The sequence below is a fragment of the Zalophus californianus genome, chromosome 8, assembly GCF_009762305.2.
Source record: "Zalophus californianus isolate mZalCal1 chromosome 8, mZalCal1.pri.v2, whole genome shotgun sequence".
NCBI classification, from domain to species: domain Eukaryota; kingdom Metazoa; phylum Chordata; class Mammalia; order Carnivora; family Otariidae; genus Zalophus; species Zalophus californianus.
Window position 1 is genome coordinate 31,731,106 of NC_045602.1, and position 21,272 is coordinate 31,752,377.

Sequence of the window (21,272 nt, forward strand, 5' to 3'; positions counted from 1 at the left end):
TTACATTAACTAAAATAACCTGTTATACAATTAGTCACAGATACAGTCCTCGAGTTTTTTGCCCATACACATGAGTATTGTCTAAAACATGTCTTCTTTGTAGCAGCTCGGCCCTACCACCACTGTGCTTGGCTGAGTTCACAAATCTGTTGTAACCTGTGGCTTCCCTGTCACTTCTCTGGCTCTCCTCTCCTGCCAAGCTTTGTTTCCTGGCAGTAATTAAAAAACCCTCTGCCACTGCCATAGCTACTGCTGCTGCTGGAACCACCATAGCCACCTTGGTTTTGTGGTTTGGCAAAGTATTGGCCTCCACCACCATAGGGGCCAGAGCTTCTGCCTCCAAAATTTCCTCCTTTCATGGGTCCAAAATTTGAGGATTGATTGTTGTAATTGCCAAAATCATTATAGCTTCCGCCACCTCCAAAGTTGCTTCCATCATTACCAAATCCGTTACAGCCATCCCCACTGCCACCATGTCCACCACCACCTCGACCGCCACCAAAGCCACCTCGACCACTGAAGTTCCCTCCATGACCAAAGTTGTCATTCCCACCAAAACCACCTCCATGACCACCACCAAAGTTTCCAGAACCACATCAACCTCTTTGGCTGGATGAAGCACTAGCCATCTCTTGCTTAGATAAGGCTTTCCTTACCTCACAGTTGTGGCCATTCACAGTACAGTATTTTTGAATTAGAATCTTGTCTACAGAGTCATAGTCATCAAATGTTACAAAAGCAAAAACCTCTCTTTTTGCCACTGCCTTGGTCAGTCATGATCTCGATCACGTCAATTTTCCCATACTGTTCAAAATAATCTCTTAGATGATGTTCTTCAGTGTCTTCTTTAATGCCACCAACAAAAATCTTGGGCACCAGGTCTTTGAGAATCTTCTCTTGAGACAGCCCTCTTTGGTTCCACAACTCTTCTATCCACCTTGTGTGGCCTTGCGTTCATGGCTGCATCCACCTCCTCCACAGTGGCATATGTGACAAACCCAAAGCCTCTGGGGCACTTGGTGTTTGGATCTCTCATTACCACACAGCCCGTAAGCGTTCCCCATTGCTCAAAATGGCTCCTCAGATTCTCATCGGTTGTTTCAAAGCTCAAACCTCCGATGAAGAGCTTCCACAGCTGTTCAGGCTTTTTGGGAGACTCTGACTTAGACATGACGGCGGTGGGAGGGGAAACTTTAACAATGCTTACTCTGCGGCGTCCATGGGCAGAAAGTCAGCCCTATCTCTTGACATGACCTCCAGACATTCAACTTCGGGCGTCCAGATTCCTAGCAACTGGGTTGATCTAGCAACTATTTGACCATGGGTCAGCTTTCCTCACCCTGCAATAATTCCTGCCCTTTCTATGCCTGGGAATTTCCTCTTTATCCTTAAGAATCAGCCCCCCCCACCCCCAGCAACCTGCCTCCGCCCACTGACCATTCGCTCCTTGGGCCATGACAGTAGCCTCTGTACCACTTTATTAGACTCACTGATTTTGTGAGCACGTAAATCCCTACAGGCAGACGGAGGTGACGGTGTCTTATCACCCTCCATACCTCCAGTGCCCAGCATGGTGCATGACACATGCTAGTTACCTCACCAATGATTGTTGAATCAAATTGAATTGAAATTGAGTATGACTCTGAAATAACAAGCCATTTTCTTTTTCTTGTTCAACTCACAAACAGTGTGAGAAGAAAAATGAAGTCATATGTGCATATCATCTCCAAATAAATTACTTTAAAGAACAACTTCTATGTGAATTTTGGATTTGCAAATTCTGTCAAAGTGTACATGCAGGTAAAACTAAATTTGTCTCCTTAGTTTACGGTCACACTTTAGAGCCAGGATAACATTCAGTTAACTTTATTCATTAGTGGTTGTAAGAGAAGTGGGTGTTCTGATTAATCAAATAAAGAACCATCATAAAAGAAAACAGGACACCTGGATCCTGGGTCTTGGCTTTTCCACTTACTGCCTTCTATTGACTCTGGGCAAGTCACTTCACCTTAATTCCTTCAGCTTCAGAAAGTGGATTCTAAAGTTTTCTTGTTTAAAGTATTGGATAAGGGCACCTGGGTGGCTCAGTCGGTTAAGCGTCTGCCTTTGGCTCAGGTCATGATCCCAGGGTGCTGGTATCGAGCCCCGCATCAGGTTCCCTGCTCAGCAAGGAGTCTGCTTCTCCCCCACCCCCTCTGCCACTCCTCCTGCTTGTGCTCTCTCTCTCTCTCTCAAATAAATAAAATCTTTTTTAAAAATAAATAAAAAATAAAATACTGGATAAACTGTGAATTGACCTTCCAATATAAGGTATCATTAGGTATACCTGACCGATTCCCCAGGAATAAACGTCAAATATATTTAACACCAGAAAGTATTAAGCAAAACTCACATCTTTCTTTGATGATTCAGAAGGCATTTCAGTAAGTGCTTTGGGCACTTTATAAACATTTTTTTTTGTGCACTTTTGGGCACATTATAAACATCATTTACCCTTACACCATAACTTTGTGCAAATACCAGTTAATACAAAGTTCCATTTGATTGAATGGTATATAAGCCAACCTTTGAATAATGTGGTTTGTTGTTTTTCTTTTTTTTTTTAATGGACACACCATGAAACAGTCTAATGAGGTTACTGCCAAAACAGCTTTGAGTTTTCGTGAGTTAAATGCATAGTTAGGGCTGGAAAGGACTGTTTCAGCTCTGTCCGCTTAATCACGGTTTACTGGTCCTGAGTGGGTTTAGAGGGATGGTGTCAGGCATTACGATGTGTGGTCAGTGACTCACACCCAAATCATTGTTTTCAGGCAGAAGAATCAAACATTTGGGCAATAAGCCTCATAAAATTCTTATTTATAGGGAGGTTAAGCAGCCTTTGGGATTAGTCTCATCCAAAGAGGGTTTTGAAGACCTTCACTGACTGCAAGCCTGACTCTTCCTATTTACCACAGTGACACAGTTACTGCGTTCTAGGGAAAACATCCGGCTTCCTCCAGACTTGCTGGACCCCATATATTGTGGTGAACATTCCTTCATAAAGAAGAAATGCAGAGGCCCAGGCCCCACCCCAGATCTACTGAGTCAGAGCCTGCACTTCAACAGGATCCCTGGGGAATGGGATGCCCAGGAAACCAAGCCCTGGTTTGTTTTTGTTTTTGTTTTTAGGGCCCTTGCAACCTCAACTCCTCCTTTCCTTTGTTCTCCTTCCTCTCCCTTTCATCTTTCATCACTTCTTCCTCAAATTCCAAAACCAGGTCATGTGTGAAAATCAATATCTACTTGTCTCAACTTGGTCTAATTCAAACACTCAACCATATCTCTACTTGAGGTCCTAACTCCAAGCACAAACCAGCCTCAATTCATAAACACTTGAACAAAATAGTTTCATCGGGCCCCAGAAAAACAGCAGGCAAGAGCTGTCCCCCACAAGATCTATATTTGTGTCATTTATTTATACAGAGCCTTAAGTGTACACAGGGCTTTGTTAGGGAACATGCCAACAGGCTATAATCCCTGCCCTTTAAAAAATATTTTTTTCTTTTTCCCTTATGCCCCAGGAAACAGCTAGGGTGGGGATGGAGTTATGAAATCTTCGGACCAAAATATAGGAGATGAATAGAAGGAAGCCGTAAGTATTTGTTAGGGCCTCCAGACCTCTCTAAAAAAACAAATAAGACTTTCCCAAACAATACGCACGAGCAGATTTTTGCTGTGCAAGGAAAGCAGCCCTCAGTTCTCTGAAGAAATTTCAACCACATACACATACACACACATCCCACAGGAGATCTTACAAGCATTTGAGCCAAAGATATCCATTTAAAAAAATAAATTTGTAAAAGGAAATTTAAAAAGGAAAAATATTTAATGGTACTTATAAAAAACAGTTAAATAAAATAAGAAACAACCACTTGATAAAATATTATGTAGCCACTCGAATCAGGATTTCAGTAATATTTAGCACAAATCATTAAGTGGCAAGGTAGGATACAAAATTTTATAGTCACCATTACCCCACTTTTATGTAAATAAAAAAGGGGAATTAAATATACCAAAATGTTAATGGTCTGTATCTCTGAAATTGGTATGATTTAAATGTTATTCTTTGCTCTTTTCTGTATTTTCTAGCTAGTATGGACACATACGACTCATAAGAGTACTTTTTCTAAACATTTGTCCTGGTAAAAGTTCTTTCTTGACTCCACAAATTCTCCTTTCTCTCTATAGCCTCCCCAAAGCCCGCTTAATTTTCTGACCCAGAAAAGCAAGGGTTCAGACAATTCTATCCATTGGAAAAGTCATACTGGTTCTAGACATTGAGAAGAGGGGAGAGCAGTGTTGGAAGGGGGTCTGAATGAGGAAATTTAACAACTTCCCAAATCCTCTTAGGTCAGCCCTTCGGTGTGAGTTTCCAGACTTCATTCAGAGTGTCCTGCATCCCAAACACACCCATTATTGATCGACATGGAAACACATTCTAAAGTCGAAAAACATGGTTTGTGCACCATCCAGAAGCTCAAGAGTGGAAAGAATTTTAGAGACCATCTTAGTTCACTAGTTCTCAATTCTGGCGTGTGTTGGGGTCACCTGGAGAGCTTGAAAAAATATGAATGCCCAGGTCCTACCCTCAGAGCTTCTGATTTTACTGGTCCGGGGTGTGGCTTAGGCATCTGGGTTTCCTCTTTATAGCTCCCAGGTGATTGACTATGGAATGCCATAGCCACTGCCCCTCTTACTCAAACGGCCCTGCAGCCCCACTGCTGTGTGATCCCCTAGTTCAGGTTGCGTGACCAGCATTAGCCAGCTCCATGACTGGCTTCCAGAATCTGATCAGGTATTTGGCTACAGGCAGAACAGCTACCCGACCATAATGAACTGCAAAGGTGGGCAGCCAGGTTCTGTAACTGTGCAAGAGAAGGAGGACCAGTTTTAGTGGACAAGTCCCATCCTGACACATAGGTAATAGCTCCCTTTCATGGCCAAACAGATGCAAAGTAATTTACTTGGCCAAAAGCTCTCAGCTCCTGAGTGGTTGGGTCAAGATTCTCATTCTAAAGCCTCAGCCTTTCTACTGTACTACAGGATAAAACATCAAATGCAGTTTTTAAAATAATTCTTGGATTTCAGAATAATTTTAGATCTATAGAGAATTTGCAGAGCTAGCACAAAGAATTCCTGTACAACCCTTGCCCAACTTCCCCAAATGTTAACATCTTACCTAGCCAGAGTGCCTCTGTCCAAACTAAGACATCGACATTGCTACCTTATCATGATAACTATGGACTTTATTCAGATTTCACCAGTTTCTCCACGAATGTCCTTTTGTCTGTTCCAGGATCCCACGTTGAGCACTAATACATTCAATACGATACAGGAAATGTCAGGGGATAATTAGTTATCAAATGCAGACCGTAAAAAGAGCATCCTCTCTAGCTCAGAGAGGTCTCGGCATGTATCTCAGAACCGGTGGGGTCCCCGACGTGCCTGGAGGGATGTGTCCTTGTTTCACGGCAGACAGGGGTAGAACAGGCATTCCAGCTCTCAGAAATGTCAGACAGGGCTCAGTGTGCTAACTGCCTGAGGAGTTTGCAGCTCACATCGGACACAGGGTAGAAGGCTCCAACCACGGACTCTGGGACCAGAGAGGACCGTGAGGTCGAGCGTTTCTGTGCCTGAGAGGAGAGACTTTCCCATGCCCTGAAGCCACGCTGCGTGCGCTGCGCTCTGGCAGGCGTGCAAAGCCTCCAGATCCGGGTTTATTTCTGAAGTCATTTCTCAAGTCAAAGGAACGAAAGTAACAAATTAAATATTCAGACTTGCTGCTTCTGAGGTGTCTCTTTTCTTTGCCTCTCCAGGGGCCCTTGTGGCCCAGAGGTTGCATGGGGCTGGTGAGCCGGTGCTGGCACCCTCAGGGCCCTCCCAGCTCTGGCCTTCTCTACTTGGAAAGCACTGATCTTTTGAGCTGGACTCAGTGCCTAAGGCAGGCTAGGACCGACATATTAGCATTCCAACTATATTTAACGTGCAATAGATTCTAGATTTAGCTCTTCAGCTAGGATAGAATTTTCCTCTTCCCCTGCCCTCCCTGTTCCTGCCTCAAGAGCCAAGTCTAGGGTGAGACAAGACAGGTGCTTAGGGCGCACAATTGAAGGAGGCCCTTGCACTACCTTGAGAATGAACACGGCCCTCAGTTTTGTCCCTGGGGGCCCTTTGCTTTGCCTCACCCCAGCCACAGCCCAGTTACCACCTCCCCATCCACCACTCCACCCCCTGTGGTGTCACCAAGATGATTTAGCACCTACAGAGTAAACGGGGCCGACAAACCTCCCACATTTCGAGCCTTCCTCGTTACAACTGATACAGTTTTCAATGTCCCAACCTCCAGCTTTGCAAGAGGACTAAATAAATAGGAACAGTCCTCCCGGGGCAGCCCGCTGGTGTGGTCTCCCGTTCAGCAGCCACCACGTGGGGACAGCAAATGGGACCCGGGACACAGCCACTTGCTGGGCAGTCCTGGGCCAGGCACCCTCTGCTCTAGCTCACCTATGGAACCTGTACCTGAGGAGTCTGGGGTTTCGAAAGAAAAGAGATTCTGGAACTTCTGAGGCTTCTGACTTAGAAATATAAAGCCAGTGAGGAGAAAGAAATGGGAGAGCCGGCGAATGGTCCAGAGAGATCTGCTTGGCAGAAAAAAGCAGAACTTTCCCGAGGGCTGTTTATAACTCTGGCTCACTGGACACACTGGACATGCACACAGGGCTAACAGCTCAGAACACCTCAGTCCTAATGTTCTCAAATGAAAAATAAAGGAATTTTAATTAGCGAATGGTTCTCAACCCTGACTGAATATGAGCATCACAAGGGGGCTTTAAAAACACAGGTGCCTGAGCCCCGCCCTGGAGGTACTAACTAGTCAGGCTCAGCCACGAGTGCCTTTTAAAACCTCCAGGCGGTTCAGACGTGTGGCCCCGCTTGAGAACCTCTGTGACAGGTGGCATTCTATGATCCTGAGAAATAATAGGTATCTGTTTTTTGACTTGCTTCCCTGGAAAGAACCAATTCAGGAGTTCCCATTAAAATGACCACAAGTTTTGGAAAAAAAAAAAAAAGGTTAAGCTTTTCTAATGAAGTCTCTGGCTCCTGACAGAAGGAAGCTGAGGGAAACACAATCATGATAACAGGGTGAGCGAGTGCATTTCCAAATAGAAACAGCTCCAGGGGGCTCACAGCCACAGTGGCAGCTGAAAAGTCACAATTAAGTGGCTTCACGTGCTCAGAAGCCAGTGGGCCCAGCCCCAGAGCTGGCCACGTTGCCCTAATGATTATGCAATGACCCGGCTGCCCCGAAAGTGGGTGCAAGGCCGTACTCATCAGCGGGCAACCTCAGCTCCGCCTCCCGGCGGAACACCAATGCCAATTAAAGCAGAGGTCACCAGGGTCTGACAAGGATGGTGGCCGGCCTGGGCTTCACTGAGGGCGAAGTGCCCATAGATGCTGCTATGCAGTAGCCACTGGGGACTGAGTTCACCAGTCACACGCTAGAGCTCAGTGATTGAAAGGCCCACGGAACACTGGGCAAACGTGGATTTCAGGTCCAAAGTCCCAGGGCAGAAGTCCATCTGGTACCTCACAGGAGCTTCCCAGGACAGCCGCCCAGTGTATTACAACAGGGCTCTTATCCAGAGCAGAGTTTTTTATTCTCTTTCTGCCTTTTTTTTTTTTTTTTTTGACTCTCTTCTGGACTGTCCACGTGGACTGTGGATGCTGAGTGCCCTGAACACCACGTGATGCTTTGGAACATACCACCACCTCTTAAAACATTGCCAAGGAACTTTCTGGTAGTCTGGTAGTGGATGTTCTTGACCCCAGCGGCATGCTGGATTTGACTGGTCTGGAGTGGGGTCTGGGTATCAGTATTGTTCTCAGTCTCCCCAGGTGATTCTGACGTGTAACCAACAGTGAGAAGCACGGGACTAAGCTGTGCTTTGGTTCAGGTGAGGAGGTGGTGGGATGGATTGGAGGGGGTCATGGCAAAGGTCTCAGGGGAGTCATGGGGAGGTGGAAGAACAAGACATAGAGAGCTAGCAAGTTTTCAGAAATCACCTACTGATGCCTTCTAGAGCTCATTCTTTTCACTCAACCATTTGCTCGCCCATTACCAACAGTGGCTGGGTGCCAAGGGTATCAAGATGTTTAAGACCCAGGTGCTACCCTCAGGGAGCACCCAGTCTAATAGCAGAGACAGACACATAAATTGTGTAGCAGAAGTTGCACATGGACTGTCTATGTACTCAATTACTAGGCCCTGGAGGGCACCCCAGTCTGTGGGTAAGGGGTAGGTTCATCCCATTGCCAAGCATGTAGGGAAGAGGCAAAAGCTAAAATATTCAGTGAGATCTTGGAAGGAGGCCCTTGAACAGGGGAGAGGCAGGAACTCTGTAGCCTTCCTGGCCTTGCCCTCCAGAGCCTGTATCCCAAGAAGCCTGGGAAGTAGGTATATTCATGGCTAGCTTATTGGCCAGTCTGGGAGGCACCATTCATGTTGCGTTTTATGAAAACACTGCCTGCTATGCTCTGGGAAAATAGAGGTGTCTAGATGCCAGGCAGAGGGTTCTCTATTTTCCCAGAGCCTTCAGTGGGGTAGGATCCAGGACAGGTCTGTGACCAGCCTTTGGGCTGGCATGGTACCCAGACACCAGCATCTCCTGGGGCTAGGGTAGATGCAGCATCCCCCAGAACTGCAGAGGGAGTCACTGCCCAATGAGCAGTGGCCCAGAGCGACGAAGTCCCATGCCTGAGACCTCACCCAAAGATCCACTGACAGAGACTAGATGGGAGGGCCCCCCAGAAAGGGGACTTGAGGGCCTGCCACCATCCTGATGGAGATGAACAGCCAGTCGGATTTGACTTTCAGTCTTAATGTGACCTCATTTGTACATACAACCTAGTGTGAAGTGTGAAGATTAGTTGGGGACACTCAAGTGACACGTGAGATAATAAAGGACTGTGTATGGGCAAGGTGAAACCTAGAGGAGAGTGGTTTCCCTGGGCAAAGGATCAGGAAAATCAGGGAAAGCCTCTCAGTGCCACCCTCTGAGTTGGTTTTTTGTTTTTTTTTTTTTTTTTTAAGATTTATCTATTTATTTGAGAAAGAGAGTGGGGGGAGGGGCAGAGAGAGAAGGGAGAGAGAATCCCAAGCAGACTCCATGCTGAGTGCGGAGCCAGACTCGGCGCTTGATCCCACGACCCAGAGATTACAACCTGAGCTGAAACAAAGAGTCAGAGGCTTAACTGACTTCACCACCCAAGAGCCCCGCCCTCTGAGTTGGGTCATGATGGATGAGTGGACCTCAGCCAACTGGACTGAGAAGCAATCCAGATAGGGGGCAGCATGCACACAGGTGTATGGGGCAAGAGCCTTCTGTGATCTGGGTACCATCTAGGGTTGGGACCAGAGACCTGAAGCTAAGAGGCAGGTAAGGGCTAAATCAGGATGTAAGCTAAGCATACACCAGCTTAAAAGTGTGGACTTTGTCTTGTAGTGGATGAGGATCCCCAAATAATTCTAATCAAGCTCATGGTGTCATCTGATGGGTGGAGAGATGGGCCCAGGAGCCGGGTGGCACTCTTGCCAATTAGGGGAAAGACTTTGAGGAGATCTAGCGATGTTCCTTGCTACCTGTGCCACATCTGGCTTTTGGAGGAAAGAGAGTGGGTTTCTGTTGAATCATTGAAGAGCCACTGTGTCTCTATGGCTGTCAGAGGAATTGGCCATGGTCTTTGTTGCATTCTCCACTGCTCCCAACCATAAAACAAAGTGTGTCTTTCAATTTCCAGGCATTGCAAAAACCTTGCCTTCCTTCTCTCTGATTCGAGTTATTAAAAAAACTATCTTGATAGTCAAGGGTAAAACAAAAGGAGCTGGGCTTTGAATTTCAGGGGTCTGCTTCCCACAGAGGAAGTGAGGGCTCAGTGAGAGAGAGCCTCACCCACCTCCCACTAGCTCACTTTGACCTTCCCTTGATGGTCAACCCCATTTCTCTAGACCCCCAGGTGATTCCCATCACTATTTGAGTCAACCTGCTGCCTCCTTCCCCACAAGAAAGCAGCACAGACCCCCTGGGTTTGTTGGTTCAACAACCATTTCTGTACTTTATTTGCTCAGATCAAGAAAAAACAAAACACAAACAACTCTTTGACTGCGAGAAGACACAGACACCAGACATCATGCTTGATAAAGTGTCAGAGAGAGGCATTATTTATTCAATTGGCTTGATTAGTGAGTGCCAGACAGCTATTAGAACAAAAATCATGCTTTTAGGCAACTGTGTCTATTTATGTCATGGTGAGCCTCTGCAGAGAGCCCAGATAATGCTTGTTATCTTCACCCACACTAGCCAAATGTTTGGGTAAATAAAGATGTTGTATGAAATTCCCTCTCACTTTAAGACAAATTGACATAGAATGGAACACTATTCTGTTGTGTTCCATTTCATGGCTGGGTGGCTTCCAAGGCCAAAGAAAGGGAAGGAGAGGGTTTCCTGGGGCTAAGGATCCTGCTTAATCTGCCTCCTCTGTGCAGACACACCAGGTCCTCCCCTAAGACCATGGTTCACTGTATATCAGGTCACCTAATCCTTGAGTGGTTGTTAGAATTGTCTGTCCATAACCAGTGTTTTAATCTAAATAGCCTTACACACACAAGTCAGAGACCCATAAAAGGGAGTCGGGCACACTGGTCTCATTGCTAGCCACCTGCTTAGATTGCCTGCCTTTGTTTTCTATCTGGCTCTGACCTCTTGCTCAATTTTGGTATCTGGCCAAAGGCCAAAGACACTTCAGGCTTTGTGCCTTGTTCTTGGGCCCCTGGAGAACATGATCTAATTTTTTCCTTGCTTTTTGACTGTAAGCACTGGGCATGCACTAACCTCGAAGCTCCCCTGCGACCACACCCCAGCAGGTGAGCACAGGTGAGCCCCTCCGCAGAGCAGATTCTAGTTTCCCACATGGAGGGTTGGACAACAATGGAAGATGAGTCAGCTGTGACTACAGAAAGAGCACTTACTGGACCTTTCCTAGAATCCCATCTTGTTCAGATATCCAACTATAACACAGAGAACCAGAAGTAGCCAACCCATTTTACCAGTCAGGCTTCATAGACTAAGAAGCCACACTAAGGTAGATCCACTGAAAAGCAGCTGCAGACACAGTATAAACATGTGCTCTTGCTAAGGGAGACCACATGCACCTGTTTGTGCCCTCATGTGTGGCTGCCTACACTGACTTTCATTTTGCAGCTTCATCCACTGGAAGGAGGCCTTCCACCCGCTCCCTTCTAGTCTGCCATCCTAAATCTTCAGAAGGAGCTCATTGATCCATTTTGTAATGTGGCTGCCTCCCCTGCCGCCCTCTGATGCAGGTGAGGGCACGGAATGGCATGGCAAGACATGGCAGCCCCCAAAGAAGGGAACTCCTACAATTGATCACACTAAGTAGGGGTTATCACCCTGTCTTGTTCCTGAGCCCTACCAACCCCAAACCCGTTTAGCAAAACAAGAATTCTCCTGTTGCATCCCAGCTATGTCAAAGGACAAAGGCTACAGTATGTCTTAGATAAGCCACTTGCGGAATCCTTACCAATTATTGCCTTGTAATACAGAGGATCCCTTTTCTATCACTGTATAATGGGGGGAAAAAATGAGCTTCCCAGGCCGCAGAGATCCTGTGTCTTAGACAAAGACCTTGTTCTGTATTCTCAATGAGGCCGATCCTCAACAAAAGGCAATATGATGGAGAAGTTAAGCTCATAGTTTCTGGAGTTAATTAAGGGCTGAATTCAAACGCCTGCTCCAACATTGATAGCCATGTGACATGCAGCCTCAGTTTCACCATCTATAAATGAAGATAGATAGTTGATAACAACCTCCTGGTGTTGGTATGACGATGCTTGGAGATAATGCATGAAGAGCCCCTAGCATGGAACACAGAAGGCTTTTCATGATGCTGGATAGACTTGGTCTTCAGTGATGTCCCTTTGTAATGTCTTCCCATTCCCCACTGCTGCCTACACCTGGGGCATCCAGGGCTCTGTAACCAGGCTTGCTCCCTTACTGTTCCTCCTCCATATGATTTCCCAAGGGAACTTTATGAAATATACACCCCATATGAATTTAAAATCCTTCATGGCTCATTAAAACAGTCAAGACAAAGTTGAACTCTTTATCATGGGCCCCCAAGCCCACTCTCTGTTTGGACCCCGCCTACCTCTCCCATCTCAACTTGTCTATGCCAAGCTCTCACCATGCTAGAACATTTCCTATTGCCCGGATATGCCATGCTCTTTCACTACAATGCATGTCTGCACAAGCTGTCCCCTCTGCCTGCCACACCTTTCCCCTGGCTACCTCCAACTAGCCTAGCTAACTAGTTTCCAAGATTTGTATGATCAGGATATTCCTGGAGACTCTTGCCAACCCCACCCCCCATTCTGTATTAGATAAGCTTCACCTGGCTCTATTCAAGTCCTTATCACACTGTATTTACTTGTTTGTCTTTGCTATTAAATTCTGAGTTTCTTGAGGGCAAGAGTGCATTTCTGGCACCAAGCACAGAGCTTGGCATGAATGAGACATTCAATAAAGTTTGATTGCCTGAAATGCCAATGACTTATTTTTGAAACTATGTGTACTGGAAGGGATGATGAAACACATAGTCCTTTCCTCCATGTGACTAAGTCAACCAGTTGGGCATATAACCTATGACCTTGGTCACAACAATTCAATTGTTACTTCAGCTACTCCACCAGAAAGAGAACCCAGCATTGTGTATATCAGATTTTAAAGGTGGAAACCTACTTACAAAGTCCCCCTTTCTTGTGAGTTTGGCCAAAACGCTCAAATTTGTTTTCCTTGCCTACAAACAGAGTTTATAAAACCTAGCTGTAGAGAATAAATGAGACAATGCCTATAAAAGTAAAAGGTACCATTAAAATTCTTTCTGTATGGAATTGTTATGGTTACTTTCAGAAAATGGAGAATATCCCAATTTCTAAGCCACAGTTAGTCCTTGTCCCCTAAATATCAAGTCATTGGTACCAGAAAATGCTAATCATCATCTGTGTTTTTCTCATGTTTGTATTGCATCTCAAGTGGAGACTGGGGCATACATTTTACACCCCTCATGACTTTCAGGTGTTACAGAATTCACTGGAGCCTGACTATAGTGCGGCACCGTCCATAGAGGCCATGCTGTGGGACCAGGTCACAGAAAAACTCCTATAATGAGCTCTTTCCAGCACAGCCAGCAAAAAAACAAACCTCAGATAAGATATAATCTGTCCTAACACAGATTTCTACGCTTTCATCGGTCAGCCTCTAGTGAGATGAGTAATAAAACAAAAAAAGCTGAAATTAACTGTGGGAATAAGGGTTGCATTATTCATGTGTAAGGATTATGTATTAAGTTTTATTTTTTTTTAAAGATTTTATTTATTTATTCATGAGAGACAGAGGGGGAGAGAGAGAGAAGCAGAGGGAGAAGCAGGCTCCCAAGGAGCAGGGAGCCCGATGCGGAACTCGATCCCAGGACCCTGGGATCATGACCCGAGCCAAAGGCAGATGCTTAACCATCTGAGCCACCCAGGCGCCCTATGTATTGGATTTTAACAATACATATATGAAGCACTGCTAAACTTCTCCCTGCTTATAATTATTAACAAGTTTGCAGTGGGACTCATGGTAATTATCATCTGGGAATACCACTCAGGGTCCAACTCTCAGAAGGTGAACTAATTTCTTAGGTCAGGTGACATGGAGCAAGAATGTCAAAGTGTGCAGTATATAAAGTAATTAATAAGGTAACCATGAGCAATAAGGCCATAAATTCACCTAAGAGATCTGAATGACCCAGCCCAGGAAGGGGGACCCACAGCCTGACCAGGATGTGTACATTTCTACCCTTTGCTGTTACTGATGTGCAGTGTGTGGTCAGCAGCTCCTGGGTAACCGGCACATGGAACCCAGGACATGAACCTGAGGCAGAGGAGAAGTCAGAAAGCCTTTGTTTGTTGCACAGACATTGAAGCAACACTCACTGAACACCTGGCTCAGCAGCAGGTCTGTTAAGATAAGTTCCTGGCCTTAAGGAGTCGTAGATGGGCAACAACACGATAAGGGTAGTTTCAGGTGTGCACGGAGTCCCAGGAGAGCCCAGAGAAAGAAGCAGCTCATTCTTTCTGGGAACACTAGAAAGGATATCTATGAGGATGTGGCTTTGAAGCGGAAGTCTTGAGAAGCTCTTCTGGCCAAGAAGTGAGGAGAGGGAATTCCCAGTGAAAGAGAAAAGCGGATGTGTTGAATCCCTGCTCACCGGGAGCCAAAATGGGCCCCTCTAGGGCCTGGGCCAGACAAACTGGCCATAACCTTCACAGTCAAGCTCAACAAGGAGAGGGGAGAGCCAGAGAGGAGTGTGGGCCAAGACCTATAGAGAGCCGGGAGGCCATCGCCGACCAAGCCCAGGTCAGCTGACAACAGAGTCAGAGGGTCAGAAGCTGATAGAACAGAGGGAGAGCAGAGAGGGAGCAGAGACCCAGGCTCCTGCAGCCACTTGGTGGGTTGGTCTGGTTTAAAAGTGAAGGACTAGAACAGACAAGTTTCCGGGCACAGAGGTGGGTGTTTAGGGAACAGTGAGTATTCAGCAGAACAGAAACATGAGTTCCTGGAGAAGTGAAGAGGCAGGAGCACAACCCAAAAAGTGGGGCAGAGCCGATCATGACAGGCCTTTCCTGTTAGCTGAGGAATATGGCTCCATTTTGTAGCCCCTGGGAAAACATGGTGGTATCTTAAGCTAGGGAGTGAGATAGAATTATATTTTAGAAAGATCACTCCAGCAGCCCTACAGAAGACAAACCAGAGCAGCCTCTGTTGGGGGTAGTAAATGCCCTGCCTGTCTCAGAACTTATTTAAAACAAATAAGCATCATTTTAGCTGTGCTCTAGAGCTAAATTCGAATTCAATGGAGACACCGAGGAATCTGCATTTTTATATTTCCCTGGTATTTTGGGGGGCACACAACAGTCTACAAGCTTTGCCTGGGCAAGACAAGACAGGGCCTGTACCAAAAAGGAGACTAGTGAAGAAACATGCAAGCAAAGACCCTGTCACACAAAGGGGGTGCACAGTAAGTCTGGGACAGATAAACAAATAAATAGGACAGAAGGCTGAAGGGATGAAGAGAGATCAACTCCAAAGTATAAGGAAGAACCATATGACACACCGTGGCTACCCTCCACGGTGAAATAAATATTGAATTTGGGGGGGGAGTTCATAAGAGCATACTCAACCTCTGTGAATTATTTTCGTAGAATAAAGGCAGGCCAAGCTCCACGATACTTAGTCCAGTGGTTCTCACCTTGACTGCACGTTAGAGTCACCTGGGGAACTTTTCAAAGTTCTAGGAACCTGGAGCTCACCCCTAGACCAATCACATCCGAATCTTGGAAGGACAGGGGCAGTCCTGGCATTGGTACATTTCCAAAGCTCCCCAAAGGATTTTTTTTTAAGATTTTATTTATTTATTTGAGAGAGAGAGAATGAGAGATAGAGAGCACGAGAGGGAAGAGGGTCAGAGGGGGAAGCAGACTCCCGGCCGAGCAGGGAGCCCGATGTGGGACTCGATCCCGGGACTCCAGGATCATGACCTGAGCCGAAGGCAGTCGCTTAACCAACTGAGCCACCCAGGCGCCCTCCCCAGAGGATTTTAATGCACAAGCAGGGTTAGGAATTGATCATCCTTAAAAGTGGCAGACAACTGAGAAAGGAAAAGTGGTTTTTTTCCTTCTCCCTAAGCATCGTGGAGAATACAAAATAGTCAAAATGGGAAAACTTAGCCATTTGGGGACAATGGACCCAAGGCTGATTTCATGGTATGTAAGCCAAGAGATCCAGTTTAATATCCTTGAAAGGCAGTGTGTTTTCCTCTGCACCCAAAGTGCCACGCTTTCAAGAAAACCCTATCTTTCCGTTATCCCTATATGGAAACCGAGACACAACAGATGGCTGGAAAATGGATTGTGTCTGCTCAAGTTAGAGCTGCTTTTCTTTGCAAGACATCAAATTCATTTCAACTGCGGGGACAGGCTGACATGATTTATTTCTAAGAAAATGGAGGCATCGTGGGCTCTGTCTTTGCTCATTATCATAAGACAGAGTCTCATCTGTGACCAGGACACACTGGATTGCTGATGATAGAAACTGTACACAGGGACCACAAGAGGCTGCTCCTATTCTCAGGGACTAACTGTTGGAGAATCTCCACATCTCCCAGCAGAGAAGCCCGAATTTCACAGCAGTGAACTTCCCCACCCAGAGTCCCGCTCCTCCAGAGCACTCAGCTAAGTACCAGGGAAACAGCATTTATGTTTATTTTTCACCATTAATTATATATTCCTACATGTGCTCTCAAAAGTGCAGCATGAGATTTTGACAAGAAAATGCAAAGGGCATAGCACCTTCGTTCCTGAAAGAGATCATCTCCAGAGACTTGAAAGCAGCCCCAGCCCGTGGCTCCCGAGATCCCTCTCCAGCTCAGCAGTCTGAAATGGGCAGGGAGCCCGCCCGCTGCCCCAACTGCTCCTAGCTGCCTCCTGAGGCTGGTGACGGTGTGCAAGGGAGGGCAGAAGGACATGTGGCGGCGGGAAGAACAGGAAAACCTGAGCGACCAGTGGCTCTCCCCCCCAACAACCTGCCAGGAAAAGAGCAGACCCAAGCCAGGTGCCCACTACCCACCCGAACCCGGGAATGCCTAGTGATGTTTCAAACAGGGTCAGTCCTGTGGAATAGGTCTTAGGAATGAGCCCGCCACTTCTGAACTCCCAATTTGCAGATAAGAAAACGAGGCCAGAGAAATCACTGACTTGCCCAAGATCACAGGATGACTCAGTGGTGGTTTTGGCTTCAGGTCTCCTGATTCTCAGGTTCCTCCTCTTGGCCTCACCAGGAGATCTCAAGCTTGGCTCCACGGGAGAATTACCTGGGGAGCTTTAAAGAAAAAAAAATGACCAACCTTACCCCCAGAAATCCTGGTTGTGGGATGGGGTGGGGCCTGGACGTAGGCATTTTATAGTTCCCAGGTGACGGGCAGTATGCCCAAGAGAGAGGGCCCCTTCACGCTGGTGTAACTTGACTCAGCCGTCTGTTGCGATTTGCTCCAGGTTGAGCCCAGCCCTGTGCTTGGGGCCCGAGCCGGGAAAATGCAGCAGACTCGGTTCTTGCCCTAAAGCTGCCCAGCATCTGGCAGAAGAGCCTACTGTAAGGTGCTCTTCCAGCAGCAGAGTTGAGAAGAGTGACAATAGAAATAGAAATAAGTGATAGCAGTGATTAACTCTGTCTGGGAAGGTCAAGGGAGGCAGTGTTTGAGTCCACGGTAGAGGATGGATAGGAGTTTGCTGAGAGGACAAGAGGCAGAAGGGTTTTCCAGGGGGAGGGAAGAGCAGGTACAAAGTCCTGAAGGCATGAAGTGACATGGCACATTCATAGCTTGGTGTATGCAAAGCAGGGTGCAAGGTGGGAGCAGCAGATAAAGAGCTAGGGAGGCAGGCAGGGCTGGATCCCAAAGGGCCTCATGATACAAGCCATTCTGAGGGTTGGGGATTATCCTGAAATGAGGGTGAACCGCTGAGCTAGGTCATGCAGAAGGACAATAAAGTACAACTTGCATTTTAGGAAACGAACCCAAACGGTGCTGTGGATGGTGAATGGGAAGGGAAAGGTGCCAGAGGCAGGATGACCAGTGGACAGGGAAGGCAGAGAGATGATGAGGGTCTAGGGAGTGGCAACAAGCACTGAGACCAGAGGACAGATAGGCCCCGGATGCGAACCTCTGCCCTGAGTCAGTGCTTTTAGAAGTGGAATTGATAGGATGAGGTGGTTGATTGGCCAAGGAGCCAGGAGGACCGATTCCAACCCAACTCCTCCCTATTCCTCTTCATATACTGGGAACTGAATGGCCCCCTCCCCTCTGCCTTTGAGCTCACTGGCCCCTCAGCCTGGGATGCCTATCCCTCCTCCACGTCCAAATGTCCAAAGAGGATATATCCTTTAGGTCTCAAATTGATGCTGCTTCCTTCAAAAATCTGGGTTTTGAATGAAGGAAGGAAGGAAAGAGTAAAAAGTTCAGTAACTTTATTCTACGTGTTCTCAGAAACAGGTCTTCACATCGTGCCTCCTGAGAGGCCTTCCTTCTCGTCTGTGTGGTAAGCTACCATCCTTCACAACTCTGCCCAAGTCACCTGTTCTGGGAAGATGTCTTTGGCATTTACAGACATGGGTTGTGCCCCATAGCACTTTTGTATTCCTCTGTCAGTATGTAGAGAATTGCTTCGCAGTGTCAGTAATTACTGTCTCCCCTCCTAGGGTAAATAGGCTCGTTTGAAAGACAGGGGCCTTGTCCTCTGATTCTGTCTCCTATCCTAGCCCAGCACACAGAAAAAAGGTATTTGATAAAAGTTTCTTGAATAGAATGGGTGTCAAGCCCGAACTCATGAATCTAGGGAAACGTGCGATGATGATGATGATGATGATGACGATGATGATGATGGGATGCTGGAATCCCCCCTAAGAACAGGGCGCCTCAGGTTTAACTCTCCAGCATCGGGTGACACCCAGGGTGGAGGGCTGTACTGAGGGAGTACAGCCATGCATTTTGAACTGGTCTGCAGACCACTTGGAAGACTTCCTAAGGCCACTGCAAGGGCTGGGAGCTGCGCTTTGAGAAATGCTTCCAGGGTATTCCCTCAGAGGAGCCTTTAGCCATGGCAGGGAGGGGAAGGTAGAGACAAGACTGCCCTACCCAGGAAAAGTGAGGCCTATCCTGTCATCTGGGCAACTCTCCCTAGGGCGAGGCCCGCTCCCCGCCTCCTCAAGTAACTAGTATCTTCCAGAAGCACCTCTCCCTCCAGGAATCTCTCTTAGCTGGGTGTTAATGAAGGAACATCTGACGAACTGATACACTCATATGCACCAGTAGTTGCTCGCTTAATCCTCCCACAGGTTACCTTTTAAAGTACTGGAAGATTCATAAGCGTTTCAGGTGCTGGAGCAACTTGAAGGGAAAACATGTAGCCCTCAGCAGGGTCCTCCTGCTCCCCGCCATGAAGGAACTAGGATATTTGAGAGTTGTTCCAGCTGCCCTTGAGTAATGCGTCCAGGCAAGGAAGTCCAGATTTTGAGTCTGAGCCGGCACCTTGAGAAAGAGAGCTTGAATCAGCACAGCCATCAGAACTCTGCTTGAGGGCAGCATTGCTGAAACTAAGAGGAATACTTCTCTCTGGGGCATTCTCTCTGAAATGCTTGTTGCCCTGTGGCAGCCGTGATGCGCAGGTTAAGGTGAAGTATCCTGGGGCAGCAGGGGAAAGAGGAGGAAGCAAGGAGAATCATGAGAAAGAGGAGGGAAGGGAAGAGCCCCTCCCGGACACCTACGTGTCAGTGGGAGATTTACGGGGGGATCTGCTGATACCTGGACAAGGAACCCCTTCCAAACCAGCCACATTCCCCCCTGGGAACCTGGGAGCACGTGACCCCATGGCAAAAGTCCCCCTGAGGCTTTGGCTCTGCAGGAAGCTCCTTTCTGTTCTCCAGAAGATGCAGATCCTGCAGGAGAAGACAGACAGGCTGGGCAAGGGCAGGCAGGTGGGGCTGGCCCAGCCCTTCATCACTCCCCGGCAGGTTCAGACTGGAGGGCCCAGCTTCAGGATTGCCATCTGCTTGGCAATGAGGTCTGGGGGAAAGCCGCTGGAGACCATGGGCTTTAAATGACCCAGAGGGATTGTGGGGTGGCCTGGCTTGACCCCCTGAAAGCCACTGCCAAGAAGGCATGCGGTGAAATCATCCCAAGGGTAGGTTTAAAAGAAGGTATTCTGAGTGCAGAGTGCGATGCCCACATCCGGGGTGTCTCTTATAGTACCTGTTGCTCGGATGGGTAGACATGTTCTTGAGGAGAATGCTTGGAAGCCTCCAGCATTTGTTTTCCTTCAGGCTGCCTGACCTGATAGTATTCTTTAAGGCCAGCTTCTTTCTGTCCCAGACCTTAAGTTCACCCTCCAGCATGACTGGGTTGGGTCCTCCATAGACACCATTTTAATTTCCTGCGAAAAACATCAGCCATCCCTTCAGACTGTACTTCTTCCACTCTGATTTTGGAAGGACTTTCTTACCCCTGTCTCTCCAGAGCTAGCTGTAGAATTTCCCAGCCTCCACATGAAGTCCTGGCAGACTCCAGCCCTAAAACATTCTGAGTCTACATAAAGCCTGGCCTGTAGCCTGCCACCACGGGAGGATTGAGGACGGATCTAAGGTCCCATCCAGCAGTTCTTCCCTTCTCTCGGTCCATCCAACAGAAAGGCCATTTTCCAAATGGCCTTGAAGCCTTCCCCTAGTGCTTCCTTCTGGAGTGACCTGGCAGACATTAACTAAAGTCCCATTTTGTGCCAGGCGCTTGGGCAGGCCCTGGGAATGCACGAAGAGTAAGACTACTCGAGAGAGGAGATGGCAAGCCAGAAGGTCCTGTTCCCTGCCGAGAGTAGAGGACTGACCAAGGAGTCTGACATTGACCCTGTGAGACAGGATTAACTGGAAGCTCTCAAATTAATACACATCATCAGATTTTTCTGGGCCTCACTTGCTGCCTCCACTGCAGTCAGCCTTGTAGGTGTGGCCCCAGTGACAACTAAGCCAAAATGTGTTGCAATTTCTTCTTAGCACGGACACATCTTTGAGCCTGGGAGAGCAGGTGTGTAAGAGGAATGCCTCCATGCATTCTGCGTGTAACTGGCAGTGCCACCATCTTGGTTCATTCATCCGTCCGAAGCCTGAAACTGCAGTCTTCATGACCTGCCCTCTCCCCGCAGAGAGGGTTAGGAATAACCACTGTTCCAAAACCAGACTGAAGGGCTTGGTCCACTGCTGAGGGATTCCAAACCAATGCAGTTCCAGCCATCCTGCAGCTGTGCCTTTAAGAGAATGGATGCAGGCAGCTGAGCTCATCTTTTATGAGCTCATCTTGCAGAAGGTGTGGTCTCTTCTTCCTACTATTTTTCTTGTGCTGCCAGAGTCTGAAGACTTAGAGGAATGACTACAAAACGTCTCACCTTCGCTTTCGCCCATGAAACACAAAAACGCTGCAGCAAACCTCAAAGTCTGAAGGGTCATTGTATTCTGAGTGAGTGTAACAAACAGGCATTTTACTCCTGTGCCTTAATTTGGTTCTAGTCCTCGGGT

At 47.3% G+C, this 21,272-nt stretch overlaps 1 long non-coding RNA gene across 1 annotated transcript in view; it reads right to left on the reverse strand.

The window, feature by feature from the left end:
• Positions 1-17,050, reverse strand: part of LOC118357270 — a 39,356-nt gene extending 22,306 nt beyond the window's left edge. The window contains exon 1 of the long non-coding RNA XR_004820253.1: positions 16,913-17,050. This is a non-coding gene — a long non-coding RNA (uncharacterized LOC118357270). The remainder of the gene's footprint in view (positions 1-16,912) is intronic.
• Between the last annotated feature and the right edge of the window lie 4,222 nt (positions 17,051-21,272).